At 33.7% G+C, this 11,866-nt stretch overlaps 1 non-coding gene across 1 annotated transcript; it reads left to right on the top strand.

The window, feature by feature from the left end:
* Positions 1 to 4,660: 4,660 nt before the first annotated feature.
* On the top strand, positions 4,661 to 4,768 carry LOC111757031 (U6 spliceosomal RNA). The gene has a single exon (XR_002791419.1). It is a non-coding gene; the product is annotated as a U6 spliceosomal RNA (small nuclear RNA).
* Positions 4,769 to 11,866: the final 7,098 nt, after the last annotated feature.

The raw sequence follows: 11,866 nt of genomic DNA, 5'->3' as shown, positions 1-11,866 counted from the left end.
AACAGAAACATCATCTGATCAGAATTGAGATGTTAGTTTTAAATGCTAAATAATCTATATTTAGCATTTAAATCTAAATTTTCATTTCATTTAGCTTTTGCTACATCTTTATTGGACTTTCTGTGTGTTTAGGTTTCTAGTGAGGCAGATGTATTGATTCTGAGTTCAATTCATTTTTAAGTGTCATTCAATTTTTATAAACCCAGTTATCAACTGGTTCATTCACCCATGTATTCATTCACACATTCATTAGGTGCATTCTTCCACCCATTAATTAAGCAGATTTTGAAGGTCTACTGTGGTTTAGGCACAGTTTGAAGACTTTGATTACTGAAGTAAGCAATAAAAAAGGATTAAATCTGGCCCTTGTATTGCTTTTCCTGGCCAGACTGACAAAGAAAGAGCACGACCAGTGAGCCTGCATCAGAAACAGAGGCAGTACTTTCCATGTATATTTTCCTCCTGTCTCTATCTCTTGTACACTTATGGAACTCTCCTGAAAAAAATTCAATTTCATCACCCAACAGTTGGTATTGTGTCTTCTAATTTGAGCATGTAATGGTCATTTTATGTATCTGCTTTAGATCCTGGGATGCTATAACTTTGCATACATTTTGTTTTACAATGAATGTCACTGTTTTTGTGAAGAAGAAAAGCTGTGGAGAGCAATACCTACAATAAAGAAGAAGGTTCACTAGGTAGGTCACATTCATGAAGTAGTATTATAAAGCCATTAGGAGAATGAAAAGATAGGTACAAAATTTGTAGCCACTAAGTATGCTACTCTTTATAAAACTTTTGTACACATCCCTAATGTGTAGACCAGCATGGCATACAAAATATGGTGCCCATTGCATGAGTATATGAGGAGATGCAAATCACTCAGAAATCATCTAACTTCACATTTGTACTTTGTAGGTCACAAAAATGCTGTGCGAATAATGACAGCATTTGCTTTCTTTGATTCATAATATATTAACCATACAAAATACCAAAGCACTTACTCCAAAAGTTTCTCCAACATTTGGGGACATCTTAGCATTTTCTTCACTAATGGGAACTACTGTATCTTTTTCCCAAAAAGATGTGATTCTCAAAATCATGTGTTTGTTGAAAATACTATAACCAAAATTGCCTTAAGAAACTGACAATAAAATTATTGATATTAGGGTTAATTGAAAATATTCTTGGACTATTACTATAGGAGAGAATTTGTCAGATGAGATTTGGAGACCTATATTCACAAAATATGTAAATTTATGAATATCAAGATAAACATATTGCACAAATCTTAATACTTGTATTTTAGAATTCTTGTCCATTCTTTCTTAGTATATCTAGGCTTGATATAAGGAAGCACTTCTAGGATTTGATTATATATTTCTCAGTAACAATTTGAGAAATATTGCAAAAGTAAGACACAATTGAATACCTGCACCTCAACTGTGGATGCCACAAAGTGTACAGGGCTTCTCCCCAGGTGCATGGCATGTTAATTCACCTGTTTTCTATGTATTTATTCAGTGTTTTTTATGAGGGTTTTTTCATTCTCTCACTTTAAAGTTTTATTATCACACCTGCTGATGTTCTTGTTTTTCATTTGCAGTCCTCTTTGTTTTGTATTTCTCCACCACATATCTTCTTATTTTCACATGCATTCTCATTGCCTATTGGAACAGAGCTGATGTACTATAACATGAAGACTTTTGTTTCTTGTGTGGAATTCTACTCGGGTAACACCCAGAAGAATACCAGATATTAAGTAAGTACCCATTAATTAGTTTTTAAATAAAGGAACAAATTTTATCCTGAAACATTTTCAAAACAAGTATTGGTTCTTGTACCAAAGTAGTTGGGAAAGTAATATAAAAGTCTAATCATATTTTAAATTAATTAATTTTAACATATTTATTTAAAAAGTTGTAGGTATTAAGATATATTAATTGTGCAAATTAATAAATTTTATTTTGGTATTTTTATACATGCATACATGGTCCTTTTAATAATACTCACCATCTCTTCCATCCTATGTTATTAAAATATTGATTTTAATTCAAATATCAGCCCTATTTTCCATTATAAATGTTCCTGCTTTGTATAAACAAATATCTTATGATTTTAATGGAAGATAAATTATTATTCTGTTCTTTATGGAGAATTGAAAGGGATGAATAAAAATCACACAAACTAATGGCAGTTTCAAAATATTTAGTATATCATCTTGAGAGCACAACTAGTAACTGCAAAGATGTGTGATTCTCTTCTGGGTTCTTCCGCGAGTTGGTGAACATTCTTACAGTTTCTGCTGTACAACAGTAATAACAAAAACACCTTCTGTCAATCATAGGAATGAATAAGAAAATCAGCCACATTTCTAGGACTTGAGATAAACTAAACAGAGCACAGGCCACTTATTTCTGTTTTGATTTTTTAAGATTTTGCAGGTTTTTTTAAAACAGAAAAAACTTATGAAAGTAGGTTATGAAATTTAGTACATATGACAAAAATTAGCTTATTATTCCAAGGTAATGAGATAAAAATCAAACTCCTTAGTATGACAAAAGATGTTTGTTTTTTTAAACTGACACATTACTAATTTTAGTTTTCTTTTGAGTCTCATTAATCTGACTCAAGGTACCTAAACTGACTTTTTATCTGTGAGCCTGAGCATGTTGTGTGCATCTCTACAGTGTTATTAACAAATCATGCTGTAATTATGTAGCATTTTCATGAAGTAAAGCTCTTATGCAAGTTCAGAGTGGGGAAGTGAGATTGCCACCGAAATTAAAAGGATTGGCTGCTCACCCTAAGACAGCTCAGTAATGTTAAAAGACCCACTATTGAAATAGGGAAAAACAACTTTATTTGAAAAGCAGCTTCAATAAGAAGGCAGGAAAATTCTTACTACAAAACCCTTCTTTCCAGGCAGCTGATGTAGGGGGGATAGTATCATGATAATCAGGGTTCCAGGTCTGATGGGCCTCTTCTCATGGTTTGGAGCCACAATCATGAGATGAATTTCAGGTCTACAGATCTCTAGAACAAAGATCATTATTTACTAGCAGTATTCTTGTCACTGGTTAATTACATATCACACAACAAACAGGCTAGCAGGCATATCCAACCCAATGCTGTCTTGCCCCTTGTGGCCTGGGATAGTAATGTGACCCCAAGAATAAAAGTATTTAACATTATTGATTAGTAGCAACATCTCTTATGGTTCAATTGCATGACGCTCCAGCAGAGTGTTCAGGTAACATCAGAATTCTGTCTTGTGCCCCACACAGTCAATCAAATAAAAATCCTCGTGTCATATATTGTCTGTGCTTGTGCAATATGTCACGCAAAATGTGGCAATTACTGACACTGGTATTCCAATTTACTTATGTGTATCTGACAATGAACAGAGGCATCTATTGTTTTTAAACAGTAAGTTTTCTTATTTAATTATTAAATGGGATTGTGTTTAATGTTGTAATAAAAACTTAAAAAATAAAGGAAGTTTTGTAACTTGGATACACTGTGTTATACATTTCACATATGACCCAAGACAGCTGCTTTTGACTTGGCGTGGCCCAGGCAAGTCAGATGGTTGGATATCAAGGAATGAAGGGTGAAATATGTTGCCCTCGCCTTCTTGCTGATTGCCAAATTCCCTATAGTAGGGAACCACAAACTCCTGGCCAAAAGTGAAAGCATCCTTAAGGCCTGGTTTCAATCTAAAACTAAGATATAATATTTATTCAATTAATTTTACCTTTTAGTGCCTGTGTAGACATTTTAAATATGACAGCTACACATAGAAAATAACAAATATCTTTAGCTGCTATATTCAAATAATCATGCTTATTTTGCACTTGCATCTTTCTGATCAAAAATGAATGTGTTACAATGTGTGCACATAATGAACGGAAGGAGCAAGATAGCATTTTTCTCTCTGACAATGGAATTTAAAGTAAATCCAAAAAATTCTACGGATTATCCACTTGGGGCTAATATTCTCTTCACTGAATTACTTTATGGCTGAAGCATCATAAAGTTAAGAAACATATTGGTATATATAGACATATATGCTTAAAATTAAGTTATGACTGGAATGGTTAAACCCAGCACTTTGGGAAGCTGAGGTAGAAGTTTTACAAGTTCAAGCACGACCTAAAAAACTTAGTTTCTTAGCAAAATCCTGTACTAAAAAAATCTAAAAAAAAGAAAAACAAGCGGAGGATGTCTTAGGTATGACCACAAAATACAGTGAAACTTTAAATTTTTTAGTTAGATTAATAGTGAAAACAAACAGTAAGGCATGAGATCAAAAGTTTATTAGCATTTTAAAGACCAGTACTAGATTAAAGTTATGAGATAGTCCTATGTGTCTCCAACTATGACATTTAACAAATAAATCTATGACTACATGACTAGATAAAATTTGCAAAATAGCCTAAAACCAAGACTACACAGAATAAACATAAAGATCGTTAGCTGTTTATAATTATTAAATATAATCAGGTACACATAATTTACTATTAAAGAATTAGAGGGTGAGTTATGAAATCTTTAAAGGAACCCTCGATGTGACTGTTTTTTCTCAGATTTATTGCAGTCTACCGCAGCTTGGGATGTGTACATTTTTTAACACTTGCTGAATTAAAATCTGGTCACAGTGCTCACATCAACAACACATATATTAAAATTGCAATGATACATAGAAGATTAGCAGTGCCCCATGCCCAAAGATGATATGCAAATTTGTGAAGCATTCCATTTAATATAAAAAAAAATGGTTACAAACCACTAAAGAATATGTTCTTTAAATGGCACGTTTTCACATATCTGATTCCTAATCTCTTGTTTGACTACTGAGGCTTCTTATTCTTCCTAAGTGGGGGACCCTTTTATGAATTCTCAGATCCTTTTATCTTTTCGCACAACTTTCATTAGCAGATACTGACGATGGCACTTTACAATGTAGACATTTTGCCTAAAGACCTAGAAAGTGGCTCACTGCTGTTTCACTGACACTTAGTGAAACTACTTGAGTTTTTGACTTTGAGAACAGACCAACCTGTCAACTTTGTTATATTATTTCAGAAGGGGAATCAAAGAGTCAAGCAACAACTCACCACCACGAAGCTATCTCAGTTCATAAGAGGTGGCAAGCCACAGCTGGAGCTGAGTTCTTAACAGCTCTTTCATGAGGTTCCTGCACCTTGCTTCACATGTCACACACCTGGAAATGTGCTGTTAGAAAAGGTGTATGTAACGGGCTAACGCTAAGAACTACTGAAAGAAGTAAACTATTTTCTCCGTTCTGGCTTCATTTACCTCTTCTTCCCCTAAAAATCAAGTAGAATGCCAATGTCTTGTTCAAACTATATGCCACAAATTTTCATCTTTATTTGGATATATCTTTCCTTGTGTAGACATCACTAATTTCTGAAGTAATATTGTTAGGGTTTTTGGGTACAGTTGAGATATTGAGAGAATATTTAAAAATCCTTTATTGCTGGCGAGGGAGGGCTGCTGGAGAATACAAGGACCCTCAGAAAAGGGACACCTGGGGAATGGCTTTTATGGAGTTGGGTTGGGAGTGGAGCACTTGGGTAGTTGTGGAATGCTGGGATTGGAGAGGGGGTGGCTCACATGGGAAAAGAAAGTGGGAGATTTATTTCTGGAGCCAGAAGAATGCAGAAGTTACTCTTAGAGAGATATGTTGCAGTTTTAGGGGGCCCGGTGCTATGTTAGGGGTAGCTCAGCCCCAGGCTGTCAGGACCTATCAGTTGTGAAGCAGTGTGAACTGATTGGAAAAATCTACATATTTCAAAGCTTGCAAGCTGTCATTTCTTTCAACTGAGTTTCAGTAAACTATTCCTGAACTACATGTAAAATAAGATGGTTTCCTAATGTGACATATGTATAAATTTCCTTGCATTAAAAAGTATTGGACAAAGAATTTTTAATTCATTGATAATGTTCTATATCAGTACAATAGCAGAATGTGAAGAATACTTCATTAAGTTACATACACACACATATCAAAATACTCAAGCACTAGAATTGGTCCATCGGGTGTTAAAAAATATCACCCCCTTGAACCAAATACACTAAGAGAGAGTTTTAAGATTTTCCCTTACTAAACAAATAATTAATGTGGAAATTAGTACACAAAGAAAACATTTCAAATGTATTGTTTTTTTCTAGATTAATCATATGTCAGAGGACCAAAATAATTGGCAATACTTACGTTTTAGAATAAAACACGGGATAGGTAGTAGTGATTATGCAAAATTAAACATGAAGAAATTACATGTAATTACATACATACATGCACATAACATACCCAAGTGAATGCATGCATATGAAACTGGTAATATTTGAAGAAGTTTTATGTATTGTACCAATGTCATTTCCTTGGTTTGATATTCTTTTCTTGGTACCTGAAATACCAGCATTGGGGAAAATGATGTACATGATACAAGTGGCCCCCCTATATTACTGCTAAAATTTTCGTCAGTGGATATTCATTTCAAGTAAAAACAAAGTAAAAATCCCCAGAATTAATGGTTCTATTTTTTTATTTCTTTTATTGTAGCACTTGCTGTCTTCATTTTTCTTTTTTATGTGTCAGCTTTTTAAAATACTCTTTTAGGGTCTGGGGATTTAGCTCAGTGGCATAAGCACCTGCCTTGCAAGTAGGTGGTCGTGAGTTTGATCCCCGGTACTGATAAATAAAATAAAATAAAATACTCTTTTAGTAGTATGCATTTGTTACACATTCATCACAGGGAATATGTATGTGAAAATAATAAATGTTGTTTCTTCTTTTTTTCTGCTCCCCTCCCCTCCCGTCCACCCTTCTCTCCCTCTCTCCTCACACAGGCCTTGTTTCCGTTTTTTCTCCCGTTCTCTTTTTTCCTTTTCCCTTTCTTCCCTGCCACCTCCCCGCTCCCTTGTGCCTCTTCTATTTGAACATGTTCTTTCTACTGCTCAGTATTTACTGTTAAATTTTGTTGGTTTTACAAAAAGAGCCCCATTTTGTCAGTGAGAAAACTAAGACATATATGAAGTCGATCTGAGTGACTTGTCAAAGTTCATTCACGTAAATGTGAACCCGCGCAGTCTTTCTCCAGTGCGCACACGCAGATTTCAAATCAGGTTCTTCTCGGTATCTATATATTTTCTCAATTTTCATTTTTTTAACACAAGCTGGTTGGTATTTCCACGTCTCATTCTGTGTTTCTGACACATTCTCCATGAATCCAGCAATAGCAAGAGAAGCTGAAAACGGCCTAACAAGAGTAGCTTCCCACTATTATGTGTGTGTTCTAGGTACACAGACATAGACAACACACATGCACAACATACACACACACACACACACACACACACACACACACACACACGCACACACACGCACATTCACCTGTGCTCTAAAGTGCCTCAGCTGGTGTGAATCAACACTTCAGTGTCTCACTGACATTAGCTTTAAAATCTTTTAGCACGATTGTTCGTTTCCTTGAAGTCCTTTGAACACGGTTTCTGCTGTTTTATATCCCAGGTTGTTAATGATATGCTAATTATTATAATTACTTACAGTGTTATTTCATCCAGATAATGCAGATATTTCTCTTTTTCATTCTCAGTGGAGCAAACTCATTAGTGAGACTTTCAAATATGGGGCAGATAAGGTAGAATAGGTGTCTTGAGAGATGCAACCATGATTTATGGTTTTCTATCTGGAAATCCAAACTAGAAATCCTTTCCCAAACAAGAGCAGACACCGTAATGAAGTTTTGTGTGCATTTTATTTATTTTTAACAATTAGAATATTGCTATAGATAAACTCTTTTGCAAAAGATAGATTTTGAATCAAAAAGAAAAACCAAAAATCAAGATCAAAAAACAAAGATTATGCTTCATTTCAAATTCCATGTAGCCAAATGTTATTCCCCTGTTTAATTTGCATTCTGTATATAGAGTGACTTTTCATTGAACTTCCAAATTGCTAAAGTATAAATCATTTCAGAGACTGAAAACAAAAATTTCTTCTATCCAGATTTCATACAAATGACAATTGAGAGAAATAATTTGATAATCATTTGCTTTATTACCTTCTAATATTTCTGTTTTTGCATACAACTGCTAAAATGCTAACTACCTGATTTTGCTTATTTTTGCCTTATATAAAACTACCTTAATTGAAAAAAAGGAATTTAGGATTTTGTGCTTAGCTTTTGAGATACTTTCAAGGTTTGAAAGCATTGTAGGAGGGATTTTGCTATACTTTCAACACTAGCAGAATCAACTTTATGTTTTCACACTATTGGAGAGACTTGCCTTAGTTTGAAATTATATTCTGTCTATGTGCTTTTTAAACTACTTTCTATTGTTATGCAAAATTTTATCATATTTTATGTCAACAATTTCAGCATCATTCATTTGGCAAAGATGTATTTCCCATGTGTTATGACTTTTCTACCAAGTACAACAAATGTTGATACTGTTACCAACAATGTATCTGAACAGACTTAAAGCTAATGAATTTATTTAGCTTGTTTATTCAGAAATAATAAAATGAAGCATATAAGAAGTTTTTCTCTGTAAAATGGTATTTTCTGAGTCAATATATACCAAATGCTTTCTTCTTTTAAATATCTTTCATCTGATTACCTCCTATTTTCACCAAAAGAGTTCTCCTTTGGGTACTTCCTCAAGAGGTGAACTTCTAACTGTCCCCCATCCGTCCTCCGCTCTGTGTTGTGATCTAAAGTTTTCCCTCAAAATTTCCATGTGCTCAGAGGTGGGGATTTTGGAAGGTTACTGAATCATGGATGTATTCAGTGAATTAACATATTGGTGAGTTCATAAATGTATTGTTCTTTCCTAACAGAATAGGTCCCAGTTGGAGGATACCGGTCAAGAGAGGCGGGGCCTTTGAAGTGCGTATCTCTTGCTGGTCTTCTGTGTTCTGTGTCCCTAAAATTGTGAAGTGAAAAGCTTTCTCAACTAAATCCTTTCACCATGATGTTACTCCTCACTTCATACCCACAGTAGTAGAGCCAGTTGACCATGCACTGAAATATCTGAAACCATGAGGCAAATAAAGCATTTCTTTCTTTATACAATGTAACAGCAACAGGAAAGCTGGCTATTTTTCTTTTAGATACACAGTGATATTACTTTGTTTATTCAATTTCCTGACCAAAAATCATATTTTCTGAGAACAGGAGATGATTCTATCAGATGTATCAAATTATTATCCATCTTCTAAACATATCATGAAATTTACTGAATTTTGGTATTATTTTCATCAAAAATTCTTTATAAAAATAAGGAAGGGGAATGGTAAGACGGTTGTAAAGGGATTGAAGATGATCAAGAAATGTATATTTATATAGCAGTTCATCAAAAGAAATGTAGGTATTTTATATAACAGTCACAGTAATAAAAAATTTTTAATAATTAAAAAAATCTTTGACTTTGAAAAACTTATTCACATTTTTATCAGAACAAAATTCCCTTTTTTATGACCAACTGCTGTATCAACTTGTCATTCTTACATTCAGATGTGGTCTTTCAATGTCAAGATTCTTTAATTTAGGTTCTTAGAAGCAAGTGGTGTGTGATCAACCATATTTGCATTTAAAATTTAGCAGTTTAATGCATGAAGATCCGTGTGTGTGTGTGTGTGTGTGTGTGTGTGTGTGTGTGTGTGTGTATTTTAAAACTGACCTTCTTGTATTCTTCAGTGAAAATTAAGGGTATTTAGCAAATGTTCTACCTCCCAGAACACATATTCCAAACAGGTTAGCTGAAATTACTATATGAGATAGGCTCAAAGACAAGAATTACTAGATACCAGTGAGATTTATATTTACATGCAGTAATATGCATTTACCAAAAACATTGCATAACTCCTCTACAAAATCCTTAGTGTTGTATAAGAAAATGTTTTTAACATAAATCTGGTACTCAGTGGATAAGAGTTCTGCACGCTGAAATGCAGTAAAAAAATCAAAGCAGAAAAAGACATTTAAAAAAGTTTTTCAAATATATTTTTAAGGCACGAAGATTTATGGAATGATAACTAAATTACTTTAAAGTCAGTCTGCAGTTGGAGGCTGTTGTCCTTGTTTTCCATGGACCAGGCTCTGGCTAAACTAGAGGTTCCATGTTGAGGAAAAGAAAAACTGGCAAATTTAATTGGTTATGTGAACTAAGGCAACACTAGAGAGTTAAAGGATTTCAGAGTTAAAAGATTTATTTTTATTCTCCCATTTTCCCCAATCATTGCAAATCTAAGACAACACAGAGACTACCAATACAATCCAGAAGAGTCAGAAAAAACAAACCTGGCACCTTCCAAATCCTCTGGTTTGGGGCAATAAAAGAGTAGCTAAGAGAGGGGACATACACAGAGCCTATGGAAGCTGTAGATGACTAGAGGCTGACTGTGTGAACACTGAGGTCAGTTCTGGAGACTGTGCTCAATACTGGGAATCACTGGAAACCAAAAAACTAAGTTTGATGATTAAAAGAAGACCACTGCTTCATAACAAAGAAACCAGTGAAGATTTTACTGAACACACACACACACACACACACACACACACACATCCTCAAAACTGGGGGAGGAAAGAGTCTTAAAAGTATCGCTTGCATCACTTTCCAGACATATGTCAAATTTCAACATTTGTTAGTATGATGTTACATAACAATGAAAATATTTCAAAGAAGAATTGGCATTTTAATATTAAAGGACGGGAACAACTCAGTGTTACAAAATTATGAATCTATTTATTTATTTATTAAAGTGACTTTTACTTCCTATTCTTAAACTTCTTGCTTTTCCCATATTTTAAAATAGTACCTCAATACATTCATCATGTTCATTTTAAAATTGTAGTCTGGTCCTAAATCTCTTATTTGTATTTTTCCCTTGATTATTAACAGTATTTTTCTATCTTTTTCAAGTCTTGGATCTTTTCTATTGAATGCCAGTTATTGTGTATAAAACAACCACAGAGTTACCATGTGAACTTTTCTTCCACAGAGAGGAGTCTTTCTTTTAAAATCTTTTTAAATTAATAGGAAGTAAAAGTCACTTTAATAAATAAATAAATGGATTCATAATTGCAGGTATTGCTTTATTTCTTTTTAAATTTCATCTGTAGCCCACTGATTGTTCAGAAGGTGTTTATTTAATTTCCATGTATTTATGCAGGTTTTGCAATTACTTTTGCCACTGAATTCCAATTTCAGTGTGCTATGCTCTGATATTATATATGGAATAATTTCAATACTTTTACATTTATTTAAGAATGTTTTATGGGATAATCTATGGTCTAATTTTGAGAATGTGCCACGTGCAGCTGAGAAGAATGTGTACTCTGATGTGATTGGGTGGGACACTCTGCAAAATATCTACTAAGTCCAATTACTCACAGTTATGATTCAGTTCTATTATTTTTTTGCTCACTTTTTGTCTAGTTGATCTATCTCTGTGTTCTATTATTTCTTTGCAGACTTTTCGTCTAGTTGAGCTATCTCTTTGTGGCAGTGTGATGTTAAGATACCCTGTTACAATCGTGTTCTAGTGAATTTGGTTTATCATGTCCATTATTATTTATCCTATTCACTTTGGTGTTCTTGTATTTGGTGCATGTATATTTATAATTGCTAGTTTGAATTTGAATTTTTCCACTTGAATTTTTCCACTAACAAGTATGTAGTGACCTTCTTTATCTCTTTTAATCATTTTAGGTTTGAAGTTCACATTGTCTGCAAATATAATAATTACCTCTGCTTTTTTCTGGGTTACTATTGCATGGAATACTGTTTTCCATCCTTTGAATTTTAAGAATTTTAT

Source organism: Cavia porcellus, unplaced genomic scaffold (assembly GCF_034190915.1).
Source record: "Cavia porcellus strain 051 isolate PalLab524CR breed Dunkin Hartley unplaced genomic scaffold, mCavPor4.1 scaffold_27, whole genome shotgun sequence".
Classification (NCBI taxonomy): domain Eukaryota; kingdom Metazoa; phylum Chordata; class Mammalia; order Rodentia; family Caviidae; genus Cavia; species Cavia porcellus.
The sequence above is the reverse complement of the archived record's forward strand: the minus strand, read 5'-3'. Positions and strand labels throughout refer to the sequence as shown.